The sequence below is a fragment of the Aptenodytes forsteri genome, unplaced genomic scaffold (assembly GCF_000699145.1).
Source record: "Aptenodytes forsteri isolate BGI_AS27 unplaced genomic scaffold, ASM69914v1 Scaffold119, whole genome shotgun sequence".
NCBI lineage: Eukaryota > Metazoa > Chordata > Aves > Sphenisciformes > Spheniscidae > Aptenodytes > Aptenodytes forsteri.
The window spans coordinates 6,572,310-6,582,383 of record NW_008796165.1 but is presented as its reverse complement, the minus strand read 5'-3'; positions in this window follow the sequence as shown (position 1 = coordinate 6,582,383).

The window sequence follows — 10,074 nt, the reverse complement described above, 5'->3', positions numbered from 1 at the left end:
AGGAAAAAGTAATGATGAGGGTAGTCAAAGAATGAAAAAGCGCCAAAGAGGCCTTGAAATCTCCATTCTTGGAGCTATTTGACTCAACAGGACCCTGAGCAACCTTTGAAAGGGGTTTTGGACCAGAAGCTCCAAAGTTCCCTTCCAACCTAAATTACACTATGGCAATCTAAGGAATACGTGGTTCTGATCTATCTTGTTTTCTGTTCTGAACAAATGTGCAAAGAGCAGTCACTCAGCTTAGGTTTAGCTGAACTGTCCAATTTAAAAAGAGAAACAATGTTTAGATCAGGATACCACCAGTCAGGACAGACAGATCCACAGTGTTCACTATGGTGTCTTGACTTCATCCTCAATACACTGTGTGACTGTGGGCATGTCTGGGAATGCCGCTAATGCAACAGATTTCACCCTAGCAAGACATTTTTCCACCTCCCTGGGATGTTGAGAGGTTTAGCAGTGACTGTTTTGAGGTCCTTCTGAGACAACAGCCAAAAGAACATTATTATTTAGGGTGACTATATTTCCATAATAAAAACTTGGGGCATTTTTAGTGTCAGTATTTCTCATGATTGCAAAACAGTCCAAATGTCCCTTTTATGGTGTTCTGAAAATGTCAGCTTTTGATTATGCCTCAACATGTATATATTTCTCAGAGCAAGGGCATGGGGTTTTATTTTGCCAAGTAACACCACATTCTTATGAGGTCCATTAATACGGCTGATTGGAAAAGGCCATCTCTGTCCCTGTGGTAAATGCCGTTATTTTGACATTCAGATTTTGGCCTCCACTAGGGTCAAAGAGAGAAAAACAATATAATACCTAAACTCTTACAGCATGTAAATACTAAAAAAAAATGTTATTTTTTTGTTCGTAAATCAGAACAAATCCTATAGTGCACAGCTACAGAGCTGCACATTCAAAAGGGAGACTGACGGGGACAAAGGCCTGAGGTTTAGGTGTCCTAGAAAGTACCAAAGGAGCTCTTTAAAAAGCAGCCATTTATCTTCACCTGAAAAAACCTCAAAAATTTCAGGACAGCAAACTAAAGTTTCACTTTGACCCAGTGAATATCCTCAGAATCTGCTTCACACACAGAAGATATTGAACAAACCCAACTCCAAGCACAAGATGGGACCAGATTGGGTTTGGGTGCATTTTTGCACATCTGTCTTTGCCCTTCACTAATGGGGATGCTAGGTGCACCTTTCTTAAGCATCTAATGTTCTGCTCAGTTTAAAGTTGCATCTTGAACAAACATTGTGTTCTTATGAAAATTGAACACTGATTATGTTGAAATCTATTAATGGGAAAACACTGAATGAGCCAGATTTTCTAAAGGAAGCTTCTGAACAATAAGAAAAACTAAGTTTTGTTTCACAAGAACTGAGCCAGAGTGAGAGAAATGCAGCATATCAAGTGCAGTTTGAAACACTTTGCTTTTCACATATTCATTTCTGACTATTTTCTTCCAGCTTAAAATTTCTTGTAAACTGAATCAGAATACTGACATGAAAAGCCTGGGAGTTTATTACCTCGATGTAGCATTAGCTCAGGAAGTCAAAATCAGGAGGTCTTAGCTTTAAGCCAGAAAATCTCTTTGGAAGGTAAGATTGTTGTAATTCTAGAGGACTTGTTCATAGCTTCATAGCATGAAAACATCCTGCCATTACATAGAAAGCAAGGCTTTACATCAGCAGTTTATTCCAAGTTATTCTCTTTTGACCTGCCTCAGAGCCAAGCCCCAAATTTAACATTCGAGGCTTGAATCATGCATTGCAAGATAAAACAAAGTCCCCAACATCCTCCTCCCTCCTCCAGCTAAATAAAAACAAAATTATTTCAGGCAGAGAAGTCATGAACAAGCCAAACACAGCAGGGCCATAATGTGCAGCCTGACATTGTTGGCTCTAAACAAACAAACAATTGTACATTCATTTTGACAAACATCTGAAGAGCTGCACTGCACAGAAAGAAGAGTCCAGGGTCCAATATTCATTCCCAGGGCAATGGTGGCTGGCTTTGGTGGAATTACTCAATAGGTTTGCAGAGCCATTGTGCTTCTCACTTCCAGCAATATCCAAGCACATCTGAATCACATTCTTTTGCTAACCGTTTCCTCTTCCCCTGTACAAGAGCAGCCCTAATGAAAGGAGCAGCAAAAAGATCAGCCTTTGTTATCTTTTCTGCCTGCTCCAATATTTCAAGTACTTTGGGGCCTTGCTAGTTCGCTTGAACAGCAGCCATTTCTTGGTTTATTCGGCATAAATTATACAATTATGTTTCATATCATCACAAGGCATCAGCAAATGAATAGCAGACACCCCTTTGCACTCAGCCTGTTTAAACAGGATGCCGGCAGAGGAAAGAATGTGTAATACAATGAGTGCACACTATTTCCAATGGCAAGAGCCCTTTTACACCTGCATAAATAGAGCTGGGCCTGGCTGGTTGTAGAGGCATTGTCTCTTCCAGTTACATGCCCAGCTGTTATACCAACCATTGTTTTCTTTATGGTTTGGTGTGCTGGCTTGCCTTCCACATTGACTTAAACCACTACCTGAGTGATTATCTTTGTGAAAAGACAGACAAGTAACAATAGAAAGTAACAACATTCTGCAAAGACATTGCTGGAGGTCTTTAGTACAGCAAAAGAGAAGTTTCACTGAATAAATATGCTGCTGAACCTGACCCTTTGGTTGTCATAGATGTGAAAAGCAGCTTGTTTCAGTTCCTCCACTGGCTATTGTGAAATTTGCTATAAATGGTCCCAGTGTCAATAGACTTCAGATTTTACTGACCACTATGGGTCCGAGCTCTGGCTGAACACCTGTGTTCATAGCTCAGGTGCAAGCCACAATCTTGAGCTTTCATCCAGGATCACTTTTGAGGCACTCCCCCTCCTCACATCAGCTCTCCAGAGAGCATCAGTGACTCTTCTCTTTCCCTCTGATGGGGTCTGGCCCAGATGTTGCAAATAGTGATGTGGTAGAGCCTGGGAATTCAGATGGACCACCTTGGGCATTGAAATGGATCACCTTGGACACTGAAAGCCTCTTCAAGCCTAGCCTAGTTGCTAGGCTTATATTCAGACTTCCTGATCTGGTCCTTAAAATGGCCATGGGTGCCTGCTCTTGTTCAAGTGAATGACTCAACAAATCCTGCTCCCAAACTTAATCCCTGGAGGGAAGCTCTCCAGAAATAATGAGGAACCTTAAGCTATCTAGGGTATCAGAGGTGATTCCCCAAACCTAGCCATGGTGATAAAAGGTTTTGTGCACAACTTGTCATGAATACACTGCGGGAGGAAAAAAATAGAAGAAACATGAGTTCTCCAGACACTGCAGTATGGATGGGTGAAATGCCCCATCATCAGCTGTCAGCTGCCATTGGATGATCAGAAGACTTTGATATTTAAAACAGACCTTTAAACCAGATGCAGTGTTAGATTAAAAACTATAAACCTGTTTAATTGTTTGGCATTATGCAAGGAACAAGGTTTGTTTAATTAGAAGGTATTTGGCAACTTGTTAGATTGTAAAATGTTTGACAATATGCCAGTCAGACCCTTGAAGCGATGATAGCAACATAGGACTTGTGCATGTTGTACATTTTGTGCCACATGTGGGGTACGTGTCTTACAATGGAACCATTCTGAAGTGGATTTAATGTCTGGGGAAGGTGCCGGTTGAGCAATGCAATTATTTTGCAAAATAGCTACTGCATGAGCAAAGTCAGTGAAGGATTTCTCCAGCCACTATCTGCGTAGAACACCTCTAGTTTTGGTCCTCAGGCTTTCCTGCTCTTACCTTCTGCACTAGAATGCTTGGCCCTGCACACATTAGGAACCTCTGGATCTTTTTTACTAACCCAAACATTTATCACTCCTTGGTACATGACTCAAAGCATCTCTCTTAAATCAGCCTTTTAATGGCCTACTCTCTCATGTGGTTAAAGAGGTGGACAGATAGAAGACATTAAGATAAAATGCTACTCCTATAGTGCATTAGCTTGTCTGTGATTGTCTGTGAAGGACAAGATACTGCAGACATGGACTGCATGACACCCACCCAGATAAATATGAGCGAGCCATCCACATGCAGACATTTCTGTTCATATTATCGTCTTTCCTGCATGCGTTTTAAAAAGTGAATGTTTAGTGGATACCAGCACAGTTCTTTGCCTTTTCAGAGGGGTAAGCTGACTTCATTGTGTTGAACATGTTGATACAAAAATAAACAGATGACAACTCAGTAATTTCACTGATTGGAAATGTGAAGGGATCAGGTCCTTTGGGGTTATATCAGGTAACCTGGCTTCCAGTTAGAACAGCTTTTCCCTGTGTTTGTTTCTGGCCCTTCTGATTTTGTTCTAGCAGAGAAAGAAAATGGGAATAATGGAAAATACATGAACAGAGCTGCTCAAAAAACATCAGTGCATAGTTTCATGTTAGAAATAGGCAAATTTGAATCCAGCTTGGCTCAGCAAAGCATTCTGATACTAACAACTACATTTTTGGCATGAGAGGAATAACAACTAATCATTTTGATTTCTTTCCTTTTGTTCTTTAAATGCTAAAATGTTATGTGTCAGTGATAATGTTCTGATTTGCTGTTTGAACATATAGTACACATCAGTTATTACAGTACAATAATGTGTGCATCCTTTCATACTTAACATTATGCTTCAGCATTGAATGGAACATATTATTTTGAAGTTGATTCTCAATAAAGACATTTCAAAATATTGGAATTCTTTGCAGACTGGAAATGTTGGGGTTTTGGCCAGTTTTCATTAAGAGCACATATGAGCAAACTTCCTAAATCTTCAAAATGTAAACATTTGGATCAATTTTGATTTGTTTTTTATTTGATATCACGCAGTTGAGTAATTATTTATTTTTAATATGGTTCCCTGACACTGTTCTTTTTTGTTCAGTAAGCTGATAAACTTAGGATATTTGATTTCTACTCCTGCTCTAAGTTATGCATTGTGCTGTCAGCAAGTCGCTTCAATTTTCTGTGCTTAAGTTCTCTACCAGGAAAATCATAAAGCCTGTTATAGAGTTAAAGACCTTGAGAGATGTTACCAACCATATCTTCCTCCATCCTGCTTTTAAAGACCTACAGTGGCAGAGACTCCAAACCCTTCCCAGGCAACCTATCCCTGTGGTTTTTTCCTTCCCCTTAAAAAGTTTTTCCTCCTGTCTAACCCAAACAACCACTACTGCAATTTAAGCCCATTACTTCTTGCCTTATCCCTAGTGGATATCGAGAAGAGTTCATTACCTCCCTCCTTGCGGCAGTCTTTAACATATTTGAAGACTGTTATCATGACTGTCTCACTGTTGTCTTTTTTCTAGACTAAACAATCCAAGTTCTGTCAATCTTTTCCACAGAAGTTCTATTTTTAGTCCTTCTCATCATCTTTGTCATTTTCCGCTGGGTTGTCTTTTATGTAGCCACCATCACACTGTCTTCTTTCTGCCACCTTCTTGGTTTTATCTTTGTAGCTGAAATGGTTTTTCTCCAGGTGCACATGCACTGGCTGGCACAATTCAAACTTGAGGTGGTGTGGCATTGGTGTTATACCCCTAGTAATAACAACAGCATGCCATGAACCAGATCACCAGCAGTTACTGACATAACATCAGCTCAGCCATAGACATCAGGGCTCTATGTTGAAATATGGAGAGATTAAGTAACTATAGCCAGCTCAAGGTGATCATTGGCATGAAAGGCTTTTCTCCTGTCTTTTTTCTTTTTTTTTTCCTTTTCTTTTCTTTTCTTTTTTTTTCTTTTCTTTTCTCTTTTCTTTTTTCTTTTCCTTCCTTTTCTTTTCTTTCCTTTTCTTCTCTTTTCTTTTCTTTTTTCTTTTCCTTTCCTTTCCTTTCCTTTTCTTTCCTTTTCTTTTCTTTTCTCTTTTCTTTTTTCTTTTCCTTTCCTTTCCTTTCCTTTCCTTTTCTTTTCTTTCCTTTTCTTCTCTTTTCTTTTCTTTTTTCTTTTCCTTTCCTTTCCTTTTCTTTTCTTTCCTTTTCTTCTCTTTTCTTTTCTTTTTTCTTTTCCTTTCTTTTCTTTTCTTTTTTTTTCTTTTCTTTTCTCTTTTCTTTTTTCTTTTCCTTCCTTTTCTTTTCTTTTCTCTTTTCTTTTCTTTTCTCTTCTCTTTTCTTTTCTTTTTTTTTCTTTTCTTTTCTCTTTTCTTTTTTCTTTTCCTTTCTTTTCTTTTCTTTTCTTTTTTCTTTTCCTTTCCTTTCTGTTATTTACTTTAGTTTGGGGTTTATTTTCTTTTTTCTTTTATTTTCAAAGAAGAATTCTAATGAAAAAATGTTAGAATGAGGTCTATAAGTAAAACATCACTGGGATGTAGGAAACTTCTCAGGAAGTTGGTTGCCTTTGAAAAATATTGGGGGGGCATAGTTTTATTGTCGTATTGAAATAGTGATTTTTATTTTTTAAAAATCAACTGAAAATCTGAAATTGTTGGGAAAAAAGGATGCCTGGCAAGTGTGCCTAACTATATGAAAACCACCAACAAGGTCTTTAACTTTAACTTCTTTAACTTGAATGCTATTTCCATCTGGGTCATTAGCAAACATTTCAGCAATACAAAACTCCAAACTACTCTGATCTAGTATCATAAGCAACAAACTTTACCACATCTATTATATTCCTAAACATACTCCCCAGAATCACCACGAAGTGACAGATGTAACACGCCAGGAGTGACTAACATTTATGGTGTTTCTCTGCATACAACAACACAGGGTGTCTATTATATAAATCTGGGCTGCTTTTTCATGCCACATAGATCTCTGAATAAATACAACCTAAAAGGGAAGATAATTATTTCAGCACAAGTCTTAGTATGGAGATTTGGAGAAAGGAGGTAAATATTTATTCCTACATTTATTTCTTGGAAAGCTGTCTTGGCTATAAACTGTTTCAGGCTTGTAAATTCCTCTCTGAAAGCTAGTCACAGGCATACCTCAGATAGGTTCAGAATGCACTTTTGTTTCAGATAAGCTATATATGCTGCAGAGACTTATCTAGCTCTCTGCTAAAGGTCTTCAGTTTGCAAAGTTGAGCTAGAAGTATCCCGACAAAATGCTTCTATACCTGATTTTTTTCTACTTTTCCTTGCACTGAAATCAGAAGAACAGCGTTTCACATGATTCCTTTAGCGCGCGCGCTCTTGCTGGCCCTGATCAGAAATAGGAAATGCAACAGAAAGCAAAATTGAGCCACTGTGTATTAAAAGGGCACACATGGAGTTATGGGCAAAGTATCCCAGTGGACCTGGTTTAGTCAAACCCAAGTGACTGGGGTCCACCCAGGAGAAACTTGATTTAAGTCTCTGTCCTTGTTGTGCAGGAGATCATGCACAGCAGGCTCACTGTGACAATCTCTGCATTTTCTTGCCCCTCTGCAGGGCACGCTGACAGCAAAGGAGATTCTGCCCTTTGTTTATTTGTGAATAAAGCTAAAATATTGACTACTTCACCTTTTCCACCAATTACTGTAGCTCAAAAAAGGCCAGCGCACTGGTATGCCCAGAGCAGGCTACGGTGAGCTTATGGGCAGTTGCCACCCTTCGCTGCTGTGTTCATGCAGGCATTGGGCACTCAAGCACAAACCAGGCAGTCGCAGGCCAAGCAGTCCTTCAGCTAAGCATTTTGCTTTGCTGGTTATGACTCTCCTAAACAGAAGTCTTCCATGTTTATACTAAAAATAAATCCTGTTGAAAAATAACATCTCAGGCCTTGGGAAAAAGCCAAACAAACAAACCAACCCAGCCTTTTAAATTTTTTTTCTGAAGAATCCTGTCCTGCCTCATGGATGTTGTGTTCCCTTTCATTGCATCATTAGCAATACTGCCTGGGAATATCCCTTTTCAGCTGGTAGCCTTGTGCACCTCCTGCATCAAAACCTCCTGTCCTGAGGTGATCTGAGCTGCAGGTTGACTGAAAAATCAGCTCCTTTAATTTCTGGTTGTAACTGGAAACCACAATGATAAAAAGCAGGTTGCATCCTCAAGTTGGCATCTAAACTGTTCCTCCTTCCTGGGATTCACTCTCAGAGATCATTTCTGATGAGCCTTCTCGTTACAGCCAGCTGGTTAGAGAAAGAACTGTGGCAATTTCACTGACATTCATATTATCATCATCACTGCTTAACATTCACAAGGGCTTGGGACCTTTTGCAGATCCCACCCTCTTTGTGAGCACAAAATACATTAAAAAAATCATGGTCCCAAAGAGCTTGTTATATAGATGCCAAAAAAAAGCCCATCCCCAAAACCACAGAGGAGGAGGGTTATAATTGTAAGACAGAGACAGGGGGTTTTTTTGCAATAAAGCTCCAGTGCTGGGAAATACTGGACCTGTTAATATAGCACTGACTAGGTTACATACATGGTTTTAGCATTTAGTTTGGACATCTTCAGCTCCCACAGATCCATATGTTTTATGGGTGATCAGAACCCAGTTCTTTTTATCAAAGAGGATCAATTCAGCCAAATGCCAGATAAAGAGAGAAATCTTGCCCTGGCACCTCCCATCAGTTCTGCCCTTCTCCTTTGGAGCATCCTTCCCTCCAGCCAGTGGGGCATCTTACACGTGCAGTAGGGCAATTCAACTTAAGTCAAGGGGAGATGGCTAGTAATTTTCTGTCCATCCATCCATCCCAGTGTCAGAGGAGACCTCCTCTTCCTCACAGGTCCTGAAGGGTTTCTGGTAATCAGTGGGACCTTGTGCTTTTCCTCCTGGCATCAGCAACTTTCCCCTTTTATCACATTTGCTGCTGACTCCTTCCAGTCTGCTGCTCCTTGCAGCTGTCTGCCAAAACCAATATTCTCACAGCTGCCAGAGGCAGCTTAGACTGGCACATCATAAAAGGCAGCAAGGGCCACATTTCCAGATTAAAATAAACCCAGCCACTTCAGCACCTTCTGACAATGTGTTTGACATGCCTGTGTTGTGGCCTCACTCCTTGGCTCTGACAAGACACAGACATGACCGTAGCAGCTCACATGGGCATCTTGCTCCCTCTCCATATGCCCACCAGGAGTGGCCTGTAGGGTGACACAGTGCCATAGACCTTATCCTGCTCCTCTCTCATACCCACCTTCTTTCCTTGGGATTACAGAGGAATATCAGACTGACCCTGTTGCCTTTGGTAGGACTTACCTCCTAGCCTTGCCGTGATTAGGTGCATCTACTGTTAACTTATTTATTGCCTGATACTGGTAGGAATAGGAAGAGACCTTGACCATTACAGTACAATACATCTTTTTTTGGAAGGAGGCTACCCTCTGTGTCCATCCGCAACTACTAGCAAAAGGGAAGAGCATCTCTACACATTCCCAGCCAGCACTACATTCTTCTTTTCTGAGAAAAAAATGATGAAACTGGCACAGCAGCCTGCAATTCCAGAAGACAGGAATTCCTAACCCAGGTGGTCCTTTCCCATTTGCCGTTCCAAAGAAAACTTTGGCTCGCGAACAATGTCTAACAGGAAAGAAATTCAATGCAAAACAAAAAGAGCAAGCCCTGGACAGAACAGGATAAACAGTGCCTGAACTTTCTGCTTTGGGTAGAAAATATATTCACAGGCTTTGAAGGCATAAGGCCTCTTTGCATTTTTACTTAAGTCAGTCGGTAAAGTCATTTGAAATTCTCTGGGGAAAGGTCCCAGGGCATGTGTTTATGGGTCACTGAGGGTGAAAACTCTTAATCCCAGTCATAGGGTAGCAATCAGTGTTTACTGAAATCTCACAAGGACACAAGCTCCCACATGTCCCTCCTTAGCATGCTAATAAAATGGGGGCACATGGTGTTGCACACTAACTTCTTTTAAGGATCAACAGTGATCTAGGGGTCTGTCTTTATCTGTTTCTACTTCTGACACCACGAAGCAGGCACAGTGTTTTGGGGCAAGTGCCAGACTGCCTTACTGCTTATTTTCCCAGATTCCTACCTTACTGCTGTGCTCCCCTTTGGGAGTCGACAAGTTTCGCAGCATCCCCTCCTGCCACCTCCCTTCACCCCATGCTAGGATGCTTTAGACACAGAGGTTG